General features: G+C 39.7%; 1 protein-coding gene across 2 annotated transcripts in view; it reads left to right on the top strand.

Annotated features, from left to right (window-relative positions):
• Positions 1-11,411, top strand: part of LOC109912859 (SPARC-related modular calcium-binding protein 1-like) — a 71,626-nt gene that overhangs the window by 16,257 nt on the left and 43,958 nt on the right. The gene's annotated exons all lie outside the window — the stretch shown is intronic.

Below are 11,411 nucleotides of genomic sequence, written 5' to 3'. Positions count from 1 at the left end.
AGTCTAGCAGACCCAGTCTAGCTGACCCAGTCTAGCAGACCCAGTCTTTTAGGACATGGCCATCTCAGGCAGTAGTAGTGCATCAGAGCTACTCTTGGTGGTGGATATTGAAATCCTCCACCCAGAGTACATTCTGCCACCCTCAGAGCTTCCTCCAAGGGCTGTTCAATATGGAGGTGTACTGATTCATCAGATGAGGGTGTGGGGCTAGATGGTAATCAGCAGGAAGTTTTCTTGCTCATGTTTGACCTGATGCTGATTAGCATGTACCTAATCAGACTTCATGGGTTCTGGAGTCAATGTTGAGGAATCCTGGGACAGCCCCGCCCAACTGTATTCCACTGTGCCAACAGCTCTGCTGTGTCTGTCCTGATGGTGATAGTGTTGTCTAGAGCATTGTTTGTAAGATATGATTCCATGACTACGACTATAACACGCTGTTGCTTGATTAGTCTGTGAAACAACTCTCCCAATTTTGGCACTAACACCTAAATGTTCATAAGGAAGACTCTGTAGAGTCAACAATGTTGCGTTTCCTGTTGTCTTATTTAATGCCAGGTAGCTCGTCTGGATTCACTGCTTTTTTCTCTTTCTAGCAGTTGATACAACTGAAAAGCTTGCTAGGCCATTTCAGAGAGCAATCAAGAGTCAACTATATAGCTGTGTGTCTGAAGTTACATGTAGGTCAGACCAGGTAAGGACAGAGTTCCCTTTCCTAAAGGGCATTAGTGAACCAGATGGGTTTTTATGACAATGATCATCATTTAAACGTTTAATTCTACATTTTTATTGAAGCTAGTTCTCCAGAGCATCACTTGGGTCTCTGGAGTACAAGTCTGGCAAAAATACCACTAGGCCATTGTCTCCTGTTATTAGAGAATCATAAATCAATTTGTGGGGATAGACAAGGAAGAATGGTTTTTTCTGTTCATGATGTTGATGTTGGGTTATGTTACCTATATGCAGACTCAATCCAGAGAGATTAAATCATATGAGGAAAAGATTAAGTTCATGATGGACAATGACATTTAAAATTGAGTCATAGCAACTGGACCTCATCTTTTATGATTGTGCCAAAATTGGATGCGTGATAAAGATTCTGCAGTTCTTGTTGCAAAATCAACATAGTAATGAAAGCAACGCACACAAGGATATTTGCAAGTTCTGATGAATGATACAGCTGAAGAAGTATTTGCTTTTGTGACACCATACCGATACAGTCATTCTATTTAGAATGAAAAATACACCAGCCATGTAGCAGCGATTAAACAATAAAGTAAGTGAAGGACTATAAAACTGTGTTTACATTGACAGTTCGATAGGTTTTTGCAAAACTGGGAAGAACATTTTCACCATTTGACTAAACCGATCAGTCACAAAAAGCAAATTTGGTTGTAAATTTGACTAAAAGTGAATTTAATAAGGCAAAGTTGAGTTATGAGGCATACTATGTGACAAGGTCAAGTGCACCTAGAGAAGTGAAAGTTCTGTTTATTTTGGATTTTCCCATACCTAGAACAAAACATGAAATTTTTATCATGTTGACATGAATGGATTACTTTACAAGTTTGTTCTGAAATTGAGCACTGTTGTTGCACCTTTAACAAACTTTTTGATAAAAGACAGAAAATTTCAATGTCTGCATGAATGTGAAAGTATGGAAATATGAAAACCGCATTGGTTTTAGCCTCACTTAATTATGAGAAGTCATTCAAACTGACTGTTAATGCCACTGGCATCAATGTAGAGGGTGTTTCACTGCAAGATGAGGAGATGGGGTTTGAACAGCCTATCAGTTATTTTTCAAAGAAACTGTCTGTATGTCAGCAAGAATCTTCTATAGTGGAAAAAGAAACTGAGTTTTATTTTGGCTCTATATTATTTTGAAATATACATCAGTAACAATTTGGAATAAACTATTATTTGTACTGTCCATAATTCTTCCAATTTTCCTTGGAAAAAGTTTGGGACGAAAAGTTATGATTATTTTAGTGGAGCTTAATTCTACAACATGACCTTTTTTTGACATTACAAATGCTTTGACTCTGTTAATCAGAGGAGTTACGGAGCATTCTCCTCAAATTTGGCTGTCCATAGAAATTCATCACTATTTTCTGCCTGTTGCATGATAACATACAAGTTATGATCCTCACTGACAGATCCACCACAGTCTCAATATGTTGCAAAATTGTGTCAAACAAAGCTGTGACATTTCACCAATGCTTTTCTCCCTCTTCCTCTTCACAACTCTCCACCTCATATTCATGAAACCTCCTGCTGGAGTGGAACTTCTGTTTAAGACTCCAGTCCAGAACAAGATCAACTCAACCTCTGTCATCAAGCTGCAGTACACAGATGTATGTATGTATACTCAGAGGCCAAGCTCCAAACTGTCGTTGATGCATTCATAAATTCTTTAACTGTTAGGCAAGACTGCTGCCCACACTAAATCCCAGCCACAAAAGGAACTAAGAGACTTGCAGTTACACAGACTCTTTCATTGTCATACAACATCCCAAAGTGTTTTACAACCAATAGATTACTTTTGAAGTGTAATCCAGATTAAGTGCAGGATGCACTGGGAATTGAACTCACAAAATTCTGACTCAGAATTGAGCACGTTGCCTACTGAGCCACATCAGGCATGAGAAATTTCTAACCATGCTTGCATCAGGATTTATGTTTGTATCTCAGTCCTCTACCCCAATACGTTTCAATAATTCAGTGCTCCTTTAAAAAGGCAGAATGTCCCATCAATAAAACTTGTCACCCCTGCCGAGAGCTCAAATAAGCTTCATACACAGCTACTGTAAGCACTTACGTTTTTTAAAAAAGACTATTTATTTATTTTTTAATTGCCTAACTGCTTCTAACATTGAGTCTCTGTGCTCCGCAGGAGCGGGATAGCAATTTCTCAGGTTTGACACCAAGCTGAAGTCCTATGAGTCACAATCTTAAAGGAACCAGGCTCTGCTCCAGAGCCTGGCTTGGCTGCTATGTTACAAAAACACTACTCATGTTATGCTTGAAGGGTGTGAATCCCTTGTGTCCTATTCCACAATTTATTTTGGAAAAAAATGATTTAATTTTTTGTTAATCCCACAAGCTCTTTCCATGGTAGAGTAATTACAGATGTTGTTGAGTGACAGGCTGCTGGCATTTATGTGGACCTCAGGCAGTCAGTGGCTACACAGAAGGTTATGTTCACCCTATCCCCTGGTAGCTGATATTTTGACCTCGGCTTGTTAGGACTGTTGCATGGCTAACTCCAAAGCATCAATCAGTTAATTTGTTAAACGTACTCGCACATTAGCAGAATTTTTTTTGGGGTCTGAACAGTTGCTGAGATGAATTCAGCATTGTCCTCAGCAGTGACATAAACACCGCACTAACTCATACATAAAGCCTCTATTGATATTTTTATGTACATGGCTCACAGTGAGGTATGATGGATCTCGTAGCAACATTCATCAGCCCCGACACGCAGAGACATGGAATTTGCAGTAAAAGTTTGAGTGGGCAACTGACAGTCCCCTACCAACACTTTTTCTCTCAATCATTGTAACACATTGGTCTCAGTCTATTTTTTTTTTCATTTTTTTCATTAATTTCATTAATTTGCAATTTGCTGTCACTTGTCAAATCTGAAGCATTTATACACATAATGAAAGCTGCTAAAGGAATTTGGGAAAATGTGAGTGAATGCATATGTGTTTGTTTATGTGTGTGTTGCACATTACGTGCATAAATATGTAATTGTGCATCGTAGTTAGTGCAAACCGTCTACCTAAATGGTAGACAGACATTCTGCATACAATTATATCTATTGTTGAACAAAGTTCTGAACATAAGAGAGCTGATTGGTAGGACTCCTGTAATCAGATGTTCCTGGCAATTCTTCACTGGAAAGCATCCTGATAATGACTCCCTCTTTAAAAGTTCCTTTTTTTATTTATTTACTGATCCTGCTTTCTCTCCGTTTCTCCTGAGTCAGCTCCTGCCAGAATACAATCCTATCACCATTCTAGAGTTGCAATGTAGAGAAATGCAGCGACATATGGACCATATGAATTATGAGCTGAAGCAGGTGAATAGTACCTTGAGCCTACTCTGACATTGAATAAGAACATGGCTGATCAGATTGTGACCACAACTCCACATTCTAACTAGTGACTCCCTTGTTAGTCAAGAATCGATCGATCTCGGTCTAAAAACCAGACAATGACCCTGCTTCCTATGCTCTCTGGGGAGGAGAATTTAAAAGATTCACAACCCTCCAATTTGGGCACAGCACTGATCCACAAGCAGCAATGAAATAATGGCCATATCATCTGTTTTAGCAATGTTGATTGTGGGAAAATCTTTGGTTAGGGTGTATGGGAGAATTCTCCGCCTTTCTTCAAAATGATGCTGTGGCATGTTTTATGTTGGTGCAGATAGATGCAAAAGTGGAATTTCCTCTGGTGCACGTTTTCTTAGCATGGCACTAGCAATGATGGCCTAGATGTACTAAAGACCCTGAAGTGGGACTTTGACACAATTCTGCAACCAGTGGAGAGTGGTTGAGTCATACCTAACACATAGGAAGATGGTTGTGTTTGTTGGAGGTGAGTCATCTCAGCTCCAGGATATTTCTGCAGGAGTTCCTTAGCCCAACCATCTTCAGCGCCTTCATCAATGACCTTACCTCCATCATAAGTTCAGAAGTGGGGATGTTTGCTGATGATTGCACAATGTCCAGCACCATTCACGACTCGTCAAAGAATGAAGCAGTCCATGTTCAAATGCAACAAGATCTGGACAATATCCAGGCTTGGGATGACAATGCCGGGCTATGACCATCACCAATAAGAGACAACTAACCACTGCCCCTTGACATTCAATGGTATTACAATAAGTGAATCCCCCACAATCAACACCCTGGGGGTTATCATTCATCAGAAATTCAACTGGACTCATGACATAAACACAATGGCTACAAGAGCAGGTCAGAGGCTAGAAGTACTGCAGTGAGTAACTGACCTCCTGGCTCTCCAAAGCCTGTCCAACACATACGAGGCACAAGTCAGGAGTGCGATGGAATACTCCTCACTTGCCTGGATGAGTGCAGTTCCAACAACACTCAAGAAGCTTGACACCATCCAGGACAAAGCAGCCCACTTGATTGGCACTACTTCCACAAGAATCCGTTCATTCCACCCCGATACTCAGTAGCAGCAGTGTGTACTATCTACAAGATGCACTGCAGAAATTCACCAAAGATCCCTAAACAGCACCTTCCAAACCCACAACCACTTCCATCTAGAAGGACAAAGGCAGCAGATATATAGGATCACCACTATCTTCAAGTTCCCCTCCAAGCCACTCACTATCCTGACTTGGAAATATATCGCCGTTCCTTCACTGTTGCTGGGTCAAAATCCTGGAATTCCCTCTCTAATGGCATTGTGAATTGAACCACAGCAGGTGGACTATAGCAGTTCAAGAAGGCAGTTCACTCCCACCTTCTCAAGGGCAACTAAGGACAGGCAATAAATGCTGGCCCAGCCAGCGACACCCACATCCCACAAATGTATAAATAAAAGAAATAAATTCTCACCCAGAGGTAGAAGAGTTACCCTATAAAAATCACAGTAATACCTGCCAGCAGGTTTAAACTGGGCATCTCCTTGAACAAGATTTAGACACTGGACCAGCCTGCTACGTGTAGCACAAACTCTCTTCAGAAGAAGAAAGCAAGATTCTAACCCAATTACCCACTAGTGGGAAACGATTAGGATCAAGTGCACTGCAGTGGTTTTACACCTGTCTGAATTTAATCTGGATCACAGATGTAGTAGAGTATGTGGGGTGCAAAGCCAGCACCCCACTTGATCATGTAGGATTTCCACTCAGTGAACTAAGTTAAAGGTAGCTCCGAAAGAATTTCTTTGACATACATTGCTGCCAGGTATTGTTATATAGGTGGATATCATAGTCAATTTGTACAGAATATAGTTCCACAAATTAAAACAAATGACCAAAAATTGTCAGGGCATGAGGACAATTCTCTGCTTTTGTTTGATGCTTTAACACACACCAGGACAAAAAGACTGGACCTCAATTTAATATTTTGCCTGAGGGAAGGCACTGGAAGTGCTGCACACCACTGCCAGCCTAGATGTGTGCCCAGATTGTGTAGCATGAATGCCCACATGGGACTTTTTGAGCAAGCAATGAAATCTTCACTTCAACTTCTTCACAAGAAGGTTCCAATGGAGTGCCCTTTAAATAATGTGTTCAAAATCTGCAGGAATGTAGAGAAAGTACAGGGAGAGGGTTTTATGGAACTGGGTGATGCAAGTACAATGGAGTCAGTTGCCTCCTTTGTGGTTATTGCACCACGTTAATTTTGCCAAGCAAATGTTCTACCTAGCTTCATTAAACCGTAGCAGGGAGAATAAGATGGATGGAAAATAGATTGCTGCCAGCTCAAATTTGAGTTTTATTTTCAAATCCAGAGCTTACAAAAGACACATTTCTACACCCGATCGCCTTGTATGTTGAGGCTGTACATTTTATTAAGCTATTAACACGACACAGTAAACCCTGTGAGCTGTGAAGAGCATTGTGCAAACACATGCTGAGTAAATCACTGCTGGCACATTAACAAAATAATATTTATGTAGCAATAATGTTAAGAAAATAAAAAGAGCTTTTATACCATTGCGTATTTATGTAATCTGTGGTCACATTCCTTCATAATATATCAGCTTGGGGCTTGCTGTACTGGGGGAGCATGGGATTCACACACTGGTATGATTCTATAACTGAGAATAGACCACCTCTTATTCAGCTGATGGATATAAACTAACCAACTAACCATGATGGACATTAATTCATTTGCACATTATATATTCAGGTTTATCCATTCCTTGTTTCGTCCATCACCCTACCATTTTCAATTGTTGACTTTTGTCATTCATCTCCCCCTACTTTTAGTAATAGAAGAACCTGTATTTGCAGGTGGTCGGGGAGGGGAGCAAGCTGCGGGAAAGGAATCTACTGTTGTTATCTCTCATTTTTCATAGAAACATTAAGTTGCTGTCATATTTTTTGTATGTGATCCATCAAATATAGCAGCCCCCATTCACTTATGATGTTTCTGTGGGATGGCAGGAAGGGTGTTCCATTCTTCCAATCGGATGATGCTACGTTGTGAGAGCAATGATCAGAGATCTGAACTTATAATATTTGTACCCTAAATTTCAACACTTGCCTTCCAGCGGGAGCTTGTCATCGCAGGTATATCACTTCAGTTCATAATTATTTTGTATCTTTACCTTTTCTCTCACCATCTAATGGTGCTGCAAAAAGATTTTCACAAGTGAAATTACAATACTTGCCAGATATTTTAGGGAAAATGTCAATATTTGTAGGGAGTCCCTGGGTGTGTGTCAATATTTGTAGTGAAATCCTGGGAGTTGTGATTTGATTCAAATGACTAGCAAATTGAGAGTCAAACATTTTGATACAGGAATGGATTTGCAGCTGCACAAACTAGGTACTGTTTCCTTCCTTAAAAGACTTTTTAAAAAAATGATATTTTTAGCTTCTTTATCACTTTTACTGATTCCAGTTTCTTATTCCAGATTTATTTAGTTGTACTTAAAATTGTCCACTAAGTTCTAAGATGGAAATGAGTTGGGCTGTTAAGGTTTGCTACCTAGATACAAGGTCTTCATGATTCATGTTGCCATTGATATGTATTTTGAGAGAGGAAAGGTTTCTAAGATATTTCTGTAAACTACAGATATAGTTAGTCTCCCAGTATCCAGGAGAGAGAGAGAAAAGCTAAAGGCTTCAAGTCTCTTTGTTTCATAGGTCAGAATGTGGATGAGAGCTCATGCTTGGATTGTAAAGACCAAATTATTGAAGAGTTAAAGTGAGGCTGGAAGATTTACCTTGTTTGCACTCGAGGAAAAATCTCCAGGGAGCTGGTGGGAGTGGAGAAGGGTACAACTTCACTGTGAAAGATTGTATTGAGATTACAAGTTCCCAAACTGAGAAAAGAGAACGACAGATATAAACCCTTGGGAACTAAGAATCGCTTTGGAAATGATTTCAGCCAGAATTGAATGCCTACTTAAACGACAGTGTAAAGTATACCTGTGAAGTTTGCTAAAACAAAGGAGATAAAACTGAGCTGTGGTTTAAGTATAGATTGTCTACAAAGAAAATTGGTTAGTCAATACTGACTTTAGTCTTGCGTCACTGTAAATAAAGGTGTTCTAAAAATTCAAGCTTTTTCTTTTCACTTGCTATCTGTCTCCTTTACCTTTTCCCATACATAGAGCTGGTTCATTTTTAATTTAATTTTGAGTATTTTATCACATCACGCTGAATTTTACCCATAACCTTTCCTGTCATTATGTAATATGTTTTTAAAAAATGAAATGGCACCCCCTCAATGATTCAGTGAGTAAATGCACTGTATATCTTAAAAAAAAGACCAGTGTACTCGAGGGTTCCGGTCCAAGTTAGTTGATCTCAGCTGGATCACATCACATAGGAGGTAGATATTGGTATAATTCCATGACCATGGTTAAGTACAATAAGTTCCTAACTGCTGTTACTGTCTTGAAGGATTTGTACGATGACCAGCTTCAGACATTCTAGCAAAATTTCTGATCAGAGCACAGCTTGAAGCTCAGAAGTCTTTTCTAGTTTATCAGATGGATTTAATAACATACCAGAAGGTCCATTTCTGATCACAATCGCTTGACGCATCTTGCGTGCATGAATGTACTTATGTATCCTTTGCCCCATTATTGGTGAAAATGCCTACAGCAGTCTCCTGGCTAAATTCTAAAAATATCTCGCCATGTCTCTCAGTTAGTCACTTCCACATTTTTCAAGACACTCCTTAACTCCTAGCCCTGACCAAACCTTTGCTTTGGGCTCAACTGATGACTCCTACCAACTACCCCAGCTCATACACTAACTCACACACCCAGAATAGTTCACAGTTGGCTGAAGTGCTAGAGAAACAAACTCAGTTTATCTCAAGTATGTTTAATTCATCAACTTCACACATTGCTCAGGGATGCAAAGAGTTAACGAATTAGTCACTTAGTAAATTTCACACATGGAATAAAAAACCCTTAAGAAAGCTAGAACTACATACATATATACAAATAAATAAAATATGTATTTTGGGAGAGATAAGTTAATTTCTTTCCAATTTGTTTTATTTATTTAATGTTCAATTAGTTAAACTGCCTCTTGTGTCTCCTGATGGTGGTCAGATTCCTGGGCTCCCCTGGGAGATGGGCCAGCTGGGGGCCGAGAGTCTGCTCGGGAATCTCTCCACTGCCAACTGGGTTCCCAAACCACCACAAGCCGCAAAACCACAAAACCGCCTGACTCCAGCTGCCAAACTGTTCCACAAATATACAAATGGCAATTAGATGTGTTTTTCTGCTAAAGTGTCTCTCAGTGAGCTCTAACAAATTACAGTTTGCTTTCATTTTTGTTTCAGGATGGTGTCTTTTTTATAATACATTTCTTTCTCCTCTGAGCTAATCCCTGGTGTCCTGTCCTTACCACTGTGCAGGTGACTACCTTTCTTCCAATGGCAGCACAGCAAAGACTGTATCTGACAAAACTGTACCTCTTATCCTATTTCTTTTTGTTCATTTGTTTGTGTGTGACCCTCTGTGACAGTCTCTCTCCCTTGCAGGTTTGTTTATATTTTTCTCTCTAGTTTTCTGTTTGTACAACAGCCTGTATACATCTTTCCCACATTTTTTCTCATCCAATTTTCTCCCCATCTCCTAAAAATACCAGTTAATAATGGGTAAGGAGTCTGTCTACTCTTTCTGTATCATGGTGGAGGTGAGTAAAATTTTTGTCATTTAAGAAACATTTGGACAGGTACATGGATGGGATAGGTACGGAGGGATATGGACCAAACACGGGCAAATGGGACCAGATTAATTGTGAAAACAGGGCGACATGGACAAGTTGGGCTAAAGGCCTGTTTTCATGCTGTAAACCTCTATGACTCTACATTCTTAAAGCTGATGGCAATGAATAATGACTTCAGCTAGTCAGTGGGACAGAGATCATAATTCAGTCCTGTTCACAACTGCCATATTTCTGCTCATCTTTTAATAGAGGCTGTTGGATATGTGGAAAGCTGGACTGGATTTTTTTCCTCTGAAACCCAGGGTACAGAAGCCAATTGTAGCTCTAATCTTTGTTCTTGGTGTGCTCCTACTGTTTCTCTAATTCTTTCCCCCTTTCCTTCCCTTCTTATGCCTTCCTCTACCTCTTTTCTCTTTTTCTCTGTCTTGGTCTCACTCCTGTTCGCTCTCTTTCATCTTGTTTCTTAGACCAGAATTTGATATTGTTTATTTATGGCACTTTAGTTCTGAACTAGGAATCCTGTGACTTCTGAAATTACTTTGAGTATTGTATGACTTGTGCATGTGTATTCTCACACCACTGAGAGTGTTTTAGGTTGTGCTGCAATGTTCTTTTTGTAAGGTGCCAGTCAGTTTTAGATAGGCATAATGCAACACCACTTGATAGTTTAAAAAAAACTGACTACCAGAGATGGAAGTACTTTGGAGATCTGCACATTTATCCACTGTTAGTAAGAGTTTCCACAATCAAAAGAAATGAGAGGCAGGAAAAGATCTACTGGCTCATTCAGGCATGGCCCATGCCTCATGAACTATTCCCTCCGAACCTATCAGGAACCATTTAATTTCATGGGATAGTCAAGAAACAAAGTTCAATGAAGCCTTGACCAAATTGGGGTAGAAAAGTCTAGAGAAGTCCTCTCTGAGCTTCTTAATCAACTGAAGTAGTCCAGGAGATTATATTGACCCTCATTAACATTACAACATTTCTGTCTCCACACTAGGCAGAAAAAGCTCTCATTTATGGGAATTCAATACATTAGCATTCACCTCAAAAGCTACCAACCTGTTCTAGGGGTCCATTATTCTCTTATATGACATGTAACCTAGTTCTGGCCTTGCATAAACTAATTTTGTTAGAATAATTGATCCACAGCCTTAATAGTCTCTAATTTGATCCTTGCATCTGAAAGCAAGAAAAATATGAAAATCAGGTTGAGTACATGTTTTTCAAGTTAATTGGGCATTGTTGGCTAGGCCAACATTTATTGCCCATCCCTAATTAACCAGAGGGCAGTGAACTGTCAACCACATTATTGTGGGTCTGGTGTTACACCTAGGTCAGACGAGGTAAGGACAGCATTTTCCTTCCTTAAAGGATATTAGTGACCAGATGAGTTTTCCCCAACAATTGACAATGGTTGCACAGTCATAATTAGACCTTTAATTTCAGATTGTATTTGAATGCAAATTGAACCATCTGCCATGGGAGAATCTGAACCT

Source organism: Rhincodon typus, chromosome 39, assembly GCF_021869965.1.
Source record: "Rhincodon typus isolate 14 chromosome 39, sRhiTyp1.1, whole genome shotgun sequence".
Taxonomy (NCBI): domain Eukaryota; kingdom Metazoa; phylum Chordata; class Chondrichthyes; order Orectolobiformes; family Rhincodontidae; genus Rhincodon; species Rhincodon typus.
Note: the sequence above shows the minus strand (reverse complement) of the source record. Positions and strands in the feature narration are given on the sequence as shown.